Raw genomic sequence first — 13,378 nt, forward strand, 5'->3', positions numbered from 1 at the left:
ATGCATGTGGATATTTACGTATCACTTGTGATCCTAAAGAATCTTATACATTATTTTTCCTCTTGCAGAAAAGCTAGGACTATTTTGTTTGCATATTCATTACATTAAAATGATTACAAGGTGAAGACTTGTGTATATAAATAATTAGTACAATTTCCTCTCCTTTTAATAATGAATAAGTAGTATTATATAGTGCCCATATGATCATCTGATCTATTTAGTTTTTAAAATTGACCAATATCAGTTTAATGGATCAATCTATCTTTATTGACACAATAAAAAGAACATGTGTGTGTGTCTCCCTATTATAAAATTATCTGTACCGTTTTTACTTAATATACTAAGTCTACACAAGTTGTCACAGTAGTCTAGTAACGTATCATGTCTATGTTCTGCTCAGCATGAGTTGTGAAGAGAATGTGAGCAAACTGTTTATGTTCACCTGAAGACACTAAGAAAATAAACAGATGCCATAAATAGAGAATTTCATACATTGTCATTGTGTCTTTTCAGTTGTAGTGATTTATGGCCCACTCTCATTACATATAAGTTTAAGAAGTGTTATTGATATTTTAAAGTACTTATTGCCTGCCCATTTACTTGGAAGAAAGAGATAGGGACACAAATGTGTATGTAAACAAAGAATCTTTACATAAACCCGCTCTACAATATAGTGTATTCTGAGGCAGGGGTGCAACCCAAGGCCCTATAAATACATTTACTTTGTTTCCACTAGTGTTGTGCTTATGTATGGAATTGCTGTTTGTTTTGTGTAGTTTCATTTGTTTCATCTCATTTTCGTATTTGTCCCTGCTAATAAAAATTAAGTGCCTATATGAACAGAATTTTTGTCTGGTATATGAAAAAAAAACCAAAAATTTTCAGACCATTGGCTGCAATGGGAGGGTTTCCAAGGCTCAACCCCCCCCTTAGCTTTTGGGCTAGATGGGTTAAAACTCTTGTGTTTTCCACAAAGTACTATTGTCATTATTGTTGTTGTTGTTGTTGTTAAGACCCATTGGTACACATCAGATGTAATGGGGAGGCATTCCTCTCTCAGACTCAGCTTAGGGTACCAGAGTAACTATCATTATTAATATTAATATTAACACCCATTGGTACACATCAGCTGTAATGGGAAAGCAGCCCTCTGTCAGTGCCTGCTTATTGTTACAGGGCCAAAATAAAAGGAAAATGAAAGCAAGCACAATGCGGCTTTCATTTTCGTGTTGCCTCTCTTTTCCTACAAAAATGTCATTTCTTTTGTGTAGACAAACGGTCAAAACAAAACAATAACACAACGGAAACAACAACAAAAATTGGCGCACATCTCTAGTTTTCACCATCCTATTCCCAGGAAATCTATACCTTTATCTCAAGTCTGAAACAATAAGGTGAAAACCTGTCTCAAACATTGTTTCCTTTCCTACTAAGAAGTTCCAGAACAACAAAAAAAGTCTGAAGAACTCCCGTTACAAAAAGGGCAACCATTCAAAGATCTACTTCTTCCACACAAATCTGCAAAGTGACTGAAAATGTTAATTTTGTCCGATTACATGCCAACTAAACAATTATGAAGAACTTACCAATAAGTTTAATTAAGTCAATAAGCAATTTTATTTGAAGTTCCTCCAAACCCATTTGTCCCATGGTAGCCTGGAGAGTGAGTACAAGGTAGACCAAAGGAAAGGCTAAATTCATATCTAGCCCCCAAAGAGACCTGCCAAAGCCTAAACTAGCCTGTATGGAACTGTATTTTAGCCTGATGATTGGGCAGTAATTCAAGCATTATCTATTAGGCTTGGGCAAAAAATTCAAATCCTTCTTATGTTGTATCCAATTCGTATGTTTTGTCAGTTTTGAACCGTGTTTTGAAGAAGGTTATCCTGTCTTATGTATCCCACGATATCGAACCCTTGATTGCCAATTTTTCGAATGGTGTTGAATGTTTCGGAGGGGGCAAGCATTTGCAAAGGGCTCCTGGACTACTTGACTGCTTATGGGGTGCTTTAAACTGGTTTGCAGAACAAGCGGAGGAAGGTCTGGGCGTCCTGAAGTGCTTGGCTGCTTGCTATGGGGCTCTTAATCTGGTTTGCAAATAAAGCGGAGGGAGGTCTGGGCATCCTGGAGTGCTTGGCTGCTTGCTATGGGGCTCTTAATCTGGTTTGCAGAACAAGCGGAGGGAGGTTTGGGCGTCCTGGAGTGCTTGGCTGCTTGCTATGGGGTGCTTTAAACCTATATCCCAGGATCTAGTTTCAGATTATCTGATTTAAACTGGATTATATGAGTCCACTCTGCAGATAATCTGGGATAAGAAGAAAAGTGATGGATCTGGACCAAGCTTGGCACACACCAGCTGTGAATCCTAGGGGTTTTTTTGGATGGTTGACCCAAGACTTTTGGGAATTGTAGTTCACCCATACATTTTCTCATGGGAGCATTCATTAAAAAAAGAGAGACACCATGGTGTAATGTAGTGCAGGGGTTCACAGTCCCTCAGACTGTTGAGGGGCCAGACTGTGGTGAAATAGTCCAAAATTAGGATTGTTGTTGTGTGCCTTCAAGTCATTTCAGACTTAAGTCAACCCTAAATGTAAAGTTTAGGAAAGGGGCCAGGTCAATGGCATTGGAGGGCCGCATCTGGCCAACGGCCCTTAGTTTGGGGACTCCTGGTGTAGTGGTTTGATAGTTGTCCAATCATTGTGGCTTCATTCCCCAGTCAGCCATGAAAACCCACTGAGTGATCTTGGGCAAGTCACACACTCTCAGCCCCAGAAAACCCAAACACTTTCAAACCAGGAACAGATTTCCTTATTCAGAGGCTGATGGCCATCTGTCAGGAATGATTTGATGGTGTACTATGAATTCTGTTCCTGGGTGATAAATGTCATTTCCTAATTGGTTCTGTCATAGAAACATGGCAAAATCTATGACACTGCCTGAACTTTGTCTTTGTGCAAGGGACATGGAGCACATTATGGTTTCCTGAGTCCACCAATTTAACAAAGTTTCAGCCACAAAAACAAAGTTTCTGAAGTCAAACAATGACTTTCAAAGTAAAGACAACCCAATGAAACAGGAAATAAGACTTCCAAACCAGGAACAGATTTCTGCAATTATTAAAAAAATGTTTATTATAAAAGCTATGAAAATTCGTCAAAAATCAAAGGATAAGGAAAACATTCTGGATTTTGGTGAGCTGTCAGTGTTAAATGTGTTCTACCACTGTACCAAGTTTGAAGAAGATAGCTCAAAGAATGAGGGCGAGAGAGTCCTGTAAAGTCTCCCCCCATGCTGTTTTTTTGGCCACTGCGCATGCACGTCCGCCATTAACGAATTACTTTTGAAATTAATGAATTTTTGTTAAATTTTGAAAATTTTGAAGACAAAATTCGAAAATGACATCAGAAATGAAACGCTAGCGCCCCCTACTTTTGAAGCGAGTTTAGAATCAATTTTTTCATGGATCACTCAAGTCTATTATCTATATTCAACAATATGGATATTGCATTGTGCTGTATACAAAATCACAGTGTGGTTGCAATCATACATAGGTTAGATTTTTATCTGCCAGCCCTACACAGCCCCAGTGCAGAATAGCAGCAATATGCAACAGTGTATGTTAATGGCTGGGTGCCATTGTATACACAAATATAATGCACAATGTGAAATTGCAATGCTCAATATTGCTGTATAAGCCATTCTGTTTCCAGTATCATCTCTAGATTATTCTGCTATGGTGTAAGGTTTACTCTGTATGTGCTGTACAACTTATGTATGTGCATGTAAAGTAATTAAGCAAATGTCAGTGTCTCCACATTCTATTTCTCTCTATAGAATCATGATAGCAAGCAGGGGCGGTTCAACCAGTAGGTGAACTACGTGGTTACGGAAGGCGCAGCTGAGGCGCCTCCAAGTGCTCTAAGGCTAATGAGCAGCTTTTTTTTTTGTTTTGTTTTTTTCCCCTCCCCGCTGGGAAGGGGCATGCCCTCCGGGCGCACCTCACCTTCCCCCTCCCACGGCTGGGAAAGAAGGTGGGAGGGGAGGCCTGCTCATGCACTCGCAGCCAGAGTTTTCCCTCTCACTGCAAGTAAAACTCCGGCCGCGAGTGCGCAAGCAGGCCTACCCCTCCCACCGTCACTCATGAGGCTGCCTCCCTCTGGGTGAAGTGGCTGGCGAGTGTGCTCTCCAGCTGCTTCACCCGGCGGCAGCCTCGCCGGAAGCAGTGGCGTGCACACTCTCAGCTGCTTCACCCGGCAGGAGGCAGCCTCCTACCAGGTGAAGTGGCTGGCGAGTGCACGTGCCACCGCTTCCGGCAAGGCTGCCTCCCGCCAAGTGAAGTGGCTGGAGAGAGGTCTCTTGGAAGCTACGTAAGTGGGGTTTATATATATGTGGAATGTCCTTGAGGAAAGTGTGAGTATTGTAAGTGGCCACCTTGATTAGCATTGAATGGCTTTGCAACTTCAAAGCCTGTCTGCTTCCTGCCTGGGAGGAATCCATTGTTGGGAGGTGTTAGCTGGCCCTGATTGTTTCCTGTCTGGAATTCCTCTGTTTTCTGAGTGGTGTACTTTAATAACTGTCCTAATTTTAGAGTTTTTTTTAATACCGGGAGCCAGATTCCCTTTCAGTGTCCTTTTAATTGTGGATTATCTGCCTTGATATTCTGGGTTATATGGCTGTGTGGAAGGACCCTCAGTGCTCTTCCACACAGCCATATAACCCAGAATATCAAAGCAGAATAACCCACAATATCTGCTTTGAACTGGTTATCTGAGTCCATACTGCACTATATCCCAGTTCAATGTTTGGTGCTAAATTCACAAATATAATAATCCCTACATAACATTACCATGTATTGAACTTGTTAGATCCCAGCGAGCCAGGGCATTAAGGCCTGCAGTGTTTCAGGACTTGCACTTTGACACAGATAATGCTGAGGATTATACTGACATTTCACACCCTCCACGGAAGGGCCTTTACAGCTGCAGGTGCCCGAAGATATTGGCTCTGGAGACTTTCTAATTGGAGAAGATTCCTCCCTCGCAGATAGAGCCAGATGTTCCTGAGACGTCTGGGAATGGGGTTTTTAATCGTAGAGATTTTGTAAATAGAGAAAGAAGTGCAAAACAAGGGATCCGCCGGAGCCAGAGACTGGCAAATAGATGGGATAATGGTTAGCGTTCCCTTGGGAAAATTTGGGAGTTTGTACTCCATAAATTCTGAATAGTCCAGAATCTGTTAAAAGTGTTTTGCTCAGTAGATTTCCTTGCAGTGTCAACGTTGCTTTCTTGTAGAGAGGTTTCTTGTATAGAGGTTTCTCCAGCTCCTATTTCCAAGCCAAGTGAGCCATTTTTAAGTGATGCATTTTTAAAAAAACTGAGACTACATTTTGGGGACTGCTAGAACAGACACATCAATTTTATTACAAAGCTAGTTGTAATGTTTTCGAAAGCCTGAGATAAAAATGTGAGAGTCAAGACAAGACTAAACATATGTATGTTGCTAGTAAGTGAAGTATACATAGTAAAATTTGAGAGTTTTTCCAATATAGCATTTTTCCTTGATAGTTAAATATACTTGTCAATACCATCTACTTTCATTACTTCTGTGATTCTGTTATTCATGAATATTAAGATAAATCAATGTATATCCAAGAACAACTTAAGGAAAGAATACCCCTGCAAATATCTGTATAAAAGTAGAGCAAAAGCATGTCCTAAAAATTCTATTCCATTTTCTCTAATTTTTTTTATTTCAGACAAACCACAGGGTTCCTTTTTCTATTTGGAAATGATCAGCATTTGTTCACCTACACACAAAATAGAAAGGTTACAATGTAGTTTTTTATGAGGCAGACACAATTGTCACTCTTTTCTCAGTTGTTGTTGTTGTTCCGATTATGCATATGCTGTTTACTGTGTGGGGAAATTGTCAGCAGCAAACTGATGTGTTAAAGCCAGCAAGCATATCTCTCTCTGTCTATATAATTTGATTCAATTATTTATTCATAATTTAAAAAGCTAAGTCACCTTCTAACAACCATAAACAGGACATCATACTATCTATGGAAGGACATCTTTATGAATATTTGTAAGATACAAGAACAAGACCAAAACTATACTCTCACTTAGCATCTTATTTCCACCTGGTGGTAACCAAATACATATAGAATGTGCAGAAGCAAAACCTGGTGGTTAGAGAAAAGCTAACAAGAAAAGCTTCACTCCAGAATTTTGTGGCTCTGATGATAGTGATTTCATTTCTATAAGGAATCAATGAATCAATCTATTCCTTACAAGCAAGAATCCTATTACCAGATTTTGGAGATTACCCTGCTTCCTAAAGCTATGCAAAACTTCTAGCAATATCTTTTATAGGATCAGCCTGTGGCACAATAAAGCAAGTATGCTTTTCTGGAATTATTTATTAGGGTTGTTAACATAGGATCTTCTCTATATATTGGAACAATACACAGTATATAGTTATTTATTTATTTCATGTCAAAAGCATTGCATAATAAATAAGTTTAAAAATGATAAAATAAAGGAATCACACAGTATATATGTATGCAGTATATCTAAACAACATATGTTGAGATATTGAGCCAAATGGCAACAGAATGCTGGGATGTTAAGCTATCCTGATGTAAAATGTTTGTTGTTGGGGAGCACAAGCGTTGGCAAGCCTATTAAGTTTTCCTGCTTGAAATTTCTAAAGCCCCTTCTATACTGCCATACAAAATCCAGATTATCTTCTTTGAACTGAATTATATGGCAGTGTAGACTCATATACTGCCTCATCACACTAGAGCATGAATTCACTCCAAATCTGGTTTCTGACTTCTGCAGAATTCTGGGGTTTGTAGTTTGATGGGGTCAGGGACCGGTCTGGCTGAGCTGTTTAAAGCCCCCTCCCTAAAATGGATTTAAAGTGGATTGAAAGTGGATCTAAGCTCCACAATGTGGTTCAATGTGGATTATCTGCTTTGATAGTCTGGATTATATGGCAGTGTAGAAGGGGCCTAAAACAGCAATTACAGTTGGGCTTGTTCCCAAAGAGAACAGGCAACAACAGTCCTCACTGCCATCCCGAGTTCCCTCAGCTTGGATTGGTCAGGGAAATTGATTTCTGTTGAGCCTGACTTGGTGACCAGCATGCAAGATTGGTTCTGAATGATGGGCCAGTGTAAATGGGCCCTATGAAAGCTTATGCTACCAACTTCTTTCATTCGGGGCCCTTCCACACAGCCATATAATCCAGAATATGAAGGCAGAAAATCCCACAATAACTGCTTTGAACTGGGTTATCTGAGTCCACACTGCCATATATTCCAGTTCAAAACAGAAAATGTGGGCTTTTATTCAGCTTTGTGGAAGGGACCTCAGTCAGTCTCTAAAATGCTACAACATTCCTTTGCAAACTGATTCTCAGCATTCAATATCACATAGATACACACACAATATGCCCCTGCTAAACATTTTCAGCTCTCATTTGTACTTCTGAAAATCCTGTCAATATCTCTTGCATAGCTGTTGCTCTTTTGGTTGTATAACAACAGACAGCCTCTCCAGAAGACCAGGAATGTAATATAAGGCTTTACTCCCATCCATAGAAGGAGAATAATTTAAGGTAGATTACTGTAATGCGCTCTATGTAGGGCTGCCTATGAAGAGTGCTCAGAAACTTCAACTGGTCCAAAGAGCTGCAGTCTTTTCATCCTAAGCCTTTTTCCTTGGGTAGGTGCTATCATATATTTTGCAATTTCAATCTGGTCTTTATTCCTACAATTTCCTCCAATTTGTTGAGTAAATAATTGTTTTTTGTTTAGTTCGGGTCTTCTCCCTAGTAATTATTTCATCTCATCCTTAATCTTTTTATAGAAATGTTGTAACTTTTCACAGGAAATGGGATTTTAAAAAATGGTTTGAATATTTATAAGAGTATGTGCTGCAAGACTACATAACTGAAAGGAGAACAGAATATATGAATGGGCATCCAAAGGAAAACTGGGAATTGAAGTGGAAAGAGCTTATAGCCAGAGTGAGAAAGAAAGAAAAATATAAGGAACTGAACCAAAAGAAATCTTCATGATCAAACAAATGATATAAACCACTGAGTAGCATCATTACTGTTCCTAGAGGGAGGGGGGAAGAGGAAGGGGGAAAATGGATATGAATAAGTAATAGACATATAGAATTGTAAAGATGTAATTGTAAAAGTAATCTATATATATAAAAGGGTAATGGAATCATGGCACCGGACAAAACAACTAAACTAAACGTCCCACAACCTCAAAAATTGACAGCACAACCTCTCATCCACGCCTCTATGTTCATACAACAAAAAGAAAAGAAAAATTAAGTCCTAGCCACAGCAACACGTGGCCAGGCATAGCTAGTAGATGTATAGAATTGTAAAATTCTGCTTCATTCTGGAGCAGAATGAAGAAGGCGGGGCCAGGAAGACATCTTTCCACCATGTCTCCTGTATCAATTTAATGATATAATAGTATATAATAATATTATATTATGCTAATATTATAATATATTGTATATACATGTAATATTAATAATAATATTATGATGGAATACAATGTTAATAATAATTATAATTCACTATTATAATTGTATATTTATATACATGCAATATTAATAATATTGCAATATAGTTGTATAATATAATATATTGTATGTATATATACTTGTAAATCGCCCTGAGTTCCCTTTGGGGTGAGAAGGGCGGGATATAAATGTCGCTAATATTAATTAATAATAATAATAATAATAATAATAATAATAATAATAAAGGGATGTAATCAATAGAATGTGCCATATGGGGTAGAAATAATATATCATTGTATGTATGAAATTGTGACAATGTTACTAATTACTTACATCTAACCAAATTTTATATATATATATATATATATATATATATATATATATATATATATACACATACACACATCAAAAACAAAGAGCTGCAGCTAGTTTGTTCACTGGGGCTGGCTACAGGGAATGGACAACCTCGATGTTGAAGCAGCTCCACTGGCTGCCAGTCTGTTTCCAGGCACAATTCAAAGTGCTGGTTATGACCTTTTAATGCCCTACAACAGTGTTTCTCAACCTGGGGATCAGGACCCCTGGGGGGCCATGAGGGGGTTGTCAGAAAAAACATATTTCTGATGGTCTTAGGAACCCCTTTGGCAGAGAAGGCTGAAGTTCTCTCCTCCTGTCCTTCTCTTCAAGGTCTATTTTCACCAAACTCCACCAGTTGTCAAATTTGTGCATATTGAGTATTTGTGCCAAGTTTGGTCCAGATCCATCATTCTTTGAGCCCACTGTGGTCCCTGGATGTAGGTGAATTACAACTCCAAAACTCAAGATCAATGCCCACCAAAACCTTCCAGTATTTTCTGTTGGTCATGCAAGTTCCGTGTGCCAAGATTGGTTCAATTCCATTGTTGGTGGGGTTTAGAATGCTCTTTGGTTATAGGTGAACTATAAATCCCAGAAACTAGAACTCCCAAATGGCAAAATCAATCCCCACCCAACCCACTAGTATTCAAATTTGGGTGTTTGTTCCAAATTTGGTCCAGTGAATGAAAATACATCCAGCATATATGAGATATTGACATTACGATTCATAACAGTAACAACATTACAGTTATGAAGTAGCAACAAAAATAATTTTATGGTTGGGGGTCACCACAACTTGAGAAGCTGTATCAATTTATTATTTACAGTATTTATTTATTTACAGTATGTATATTCTGCCCTTCTCACCCCGAAGGGGACTCAGGGCGGAGCACATTACACATATAAGGCAAACATTCAATGCCTTAACATAGAACAAAGACAAGACAAACGCGGGGCTCCGAGCTGGCCTCAAACTCATGACCTCTTGGTCAGAGTGATTTGTTGCAGCTGGCTGCAGCTGGTTGCTCGACAGCCTGCACCACAGCCCGGACCAATGGGTTGCGGCATTAGAAAGGTTGAGAACTACTACCTTACAAGGTTCAGGTCCAGGCTATTTGGCTTACTGCATCCCTTTGTATGAACCTGCCCAGGCCCTGAGATCCACAGGAGAACCCTTCTTTCAGTCCCACCTCCATCTCAAGCTTGGTTGGTGAGAATGAGAGAGTGAGCCTTGGTGGCTGACCTCAACTCTGGAACTCCCTGCCCAGAGAAGCCAGAATTGCCCCCTCCCTGCTCTCCTTCTGCCAGCAGGCTTAAAACTTTTAATTCAGGCAGAGTTTTAAAGAAGAAGGTCTTTGAGATCTTGTCCGAAGGTACTTTGATTTATATGCTTTTATGGTTTTAACCTAAATTGTTTTTAATATTAATGAGGTTTAATACTATTTTAATATTTGTATATTTGTATATTTTAAGTTGTATTTTAATACTTTTTATTGTGAGCCTCTTTGAGTCTCAGTATGGATAGAAAAAGGGGGATATAAATAAACAGAATAAAATAAAATAGAAATAAATAATTTAAAGTGAGCAAAATATAGTTCTCTCTCATGGTTTTTTTAAAATTTCTGGTAGGGTGTCATTAAAATGACATATTAACTCATATTTACCCTTTCAGTGTATTTCCCATCTCTTTTGATATATGCCAGTTGTAAAGAATGCAGCCATATTCTCAAATGTAAGTTTAGTTTGCTGTCACAGAGGGGAAGTGGTAATTAAAGACAGGGTATGTGGTTATTTCACATCTGATTGAGCTAATGATGTATGGTCTCATTTAATTATATAGAGCTTAACAATCTAGGGAGATAACAGGATTTATATAATAATACAGATTTACTTGTCTCTTTCTCCTAAAACCTATCTGAGGTCTGTTTCAGGAATTGCATTCTCATAACCTATCCCTTGCCCATGACCAGGGGCGGTTCAACCCGTTAGGCCAAGTAGGCGGTTTCCGAAGGCACCATCCTGTGGGGGACGAAGTTGAGGCACCTCTTGAGGCACCTCAAAGTGCCCTTAATGAGCAGCTTCTTTTTGTCTTTTTTTTTCTTTTTTTCCCCGTCTTCTCCTCCCAGGTCTGCGGCACTGAGGAACCATCTCTGGCTTGAGAAACTCCACCAGGGATTATGGCTTTTGCAGTCCAACATCATCTGCTTGGTGTTGCCATGGGTGGTGATGAACCCAGCTATATCCCAGCACCCTGATTCCAAAAGGAGAGGCCAGAAAAGGAAACCCAGAATGAGCATTTCCTCCCCTTTGCTGACAATACTGTCCTGCTTCGGGGAAGAGTGAGTGGGCAGAAGAGACACAGAAGAGGAGCGGTCTTCTTGGCTCCCTTTGGGTTTCGTTTCTTCGGCCCAAACCCGGAGAAACGAAAGAGAAAAGGGGAAACCTATCCAGGGCTCTCCCCCCTTTATGGGTCTTTCCCAGCCTTGGATTCAAGGAGCGCAGCATGTGGTGGGCGGGCGCCCATCCTCCTCCTCCTCCTCCTCTGTTTCTTTTCCCAACCCATGCCGACTCCTTCCCAAAAGATCCCCACCCCAAGGAGATGCGCAGGTCTGCGGCCGGAGACATGGGATTGAACCAAAACAGAAGAGGAGAGAAGCCAGAATGAAGGTGGTCTTGGTGCTCCTGCTGGCCAGCTGCCTCTGCGTGGAAAGAGGTCAGTCAGGCCTTGGATGGCCACTCCATTGTCTGGACTGGCACCTCAATAACTGGGCAGGAGACAAGGCATGTGCAAACTGGGTCCCTCCAGGTGTTTTGGACTTCAACTCCCATCATTCTTAAATGGCCGAGGGGGAAAAGGAAAGGCCTGAGGTTGTGAAGAATGATGGGAGTTGAAGTCTAAAACACCTGGAGGGACCCAGTTTGCCCATTTGCTTGATCTTTGCACCCACCTGATTGCAAAGCTTGCATTGCCACTTGAGATTTTGTTAGGCGCAATCCATCTTCATTGCTAAACTGACTCTAGTTTGGAGATTGGATGGTCCTCTTTGAGTCTATCACTATTTAAGGATGACTAATTGATGGATTGGCAGTTTCTTTCCACATGTTCAATCAGGTTTGGACCTTAAGTTTTGGGGCTAGCTAGGGAAGAAACCTGACAAAGTTAAGATTCTTCATGATGGTCTGCTTTAGAATCACTCTACTCAAACAATAGGCTGTTTGTGTTGTTGATGACAACACCAAAAGGCTATTGGGGTTGCTATGATTGTTTCAGACTGTATGGCCATGTTTCGATAGCAACCCAATTGGCTTTTTGTGTTGTTGAAGGCATCCATGGCCGGAATCACTTGGTTGCTGTGAGTTTTCTGAGCTGTATGGCCATGTTCCAGAGGCAGTCTCTCCTGACGTTTCACCTACATCTGTGGCAGGCATCCTCAAAGTTTGTGACAACATAAAAAGGCCTATTGGGTTGCTGTGATTCTTTCAGGCTGTATGGCCATGTAACAAAAGCAACCCAATAGTGTTTTAGTGTTGTCAAAGGCCTTCATGCTGTGAGTTTTCCAGGCTGTATGGCCATGTTCCAGAAGCATTCTTTCCTGACATTTCCCCCTCATATATGGCATTCATCCTCAGAGGTTGTGAGGTCTGTTGGAATCGAGGTAAGTGGGATTACATATCTGGACCTGAATATACTGTATTGTTTATTGTTGTTGCTGTTGCTGTTGTTATTATTATTATTATTATTATCAACACAACGACGTTGTATGGCACAGAAAACAAGATAGATATGCTGGATTTCGTTTCGCAAAACCACAAGTCGAACACTTCCCAAGTGTCTAGGACTGTGTGATGTATTTTCTGATGATGTGTGCAGATCCCAGTAGGGTGGCCTTTTGCAGTTGGCAGATGGTGATTTTGTCAATGTCTATTGTTTCCAAATGCCGGCTGAGATCTTTTGGCATGGCACCCAGTGTGCCCATCACCACCGGGACCACCTGCACTGGTTTCTGCCAGAGTCTTTGAAGTTCAATCTTGAGGTCCTGATAGCGGCTGAGTTTTTCCTGTTGTTTTTCATCTATGCGACTGTCACCTGGGATGGCAACATCAATGATCCAAACCTTGTTCTTTTCCACAACTGTGATGTCTGGTGTGTTGTGTTCCAGAACTTTGTCAGTCTGCATTCGGAAGTCCCACAGAATCTTTGCGTGCTCATTTTCCAATACTTTTGCAGGTTTGTGATCCCACCAGTTCTTTGCTGCTGGGAGATGGTACTTGAGGCATAAGTTCCAATGAATCATTTGGCCCACATAGTTGTGCCTCTGTTTGTAGTCTGTCTGTGCGATTTTCTTACAGCAGCTGAGGATATGATCAATGGTTTTGTCAGTTTCCTTGCACAGTCTGCATTTTGGGTCATCAGCTGATTTTTCAATCTTGGCCTTAATTGCATTTGTTCTGATGGCTTG

This window comes from Anolis carolinensis, chromosome 3 (genome assembly GCF_035594765.1).
Source record: "Anolis carolinensis isolate JA03-04 chromosome 3, rAnoCar3.1.pri, whole genome shotgun sequence".
Classification (NCBI taxonomy): domain Eukaryota; kingdom Metazoa; phylum Chordata; class Lepidosauria; order Squamata; family Dactyloidae; genus Anolis; species Anolis carolinensis.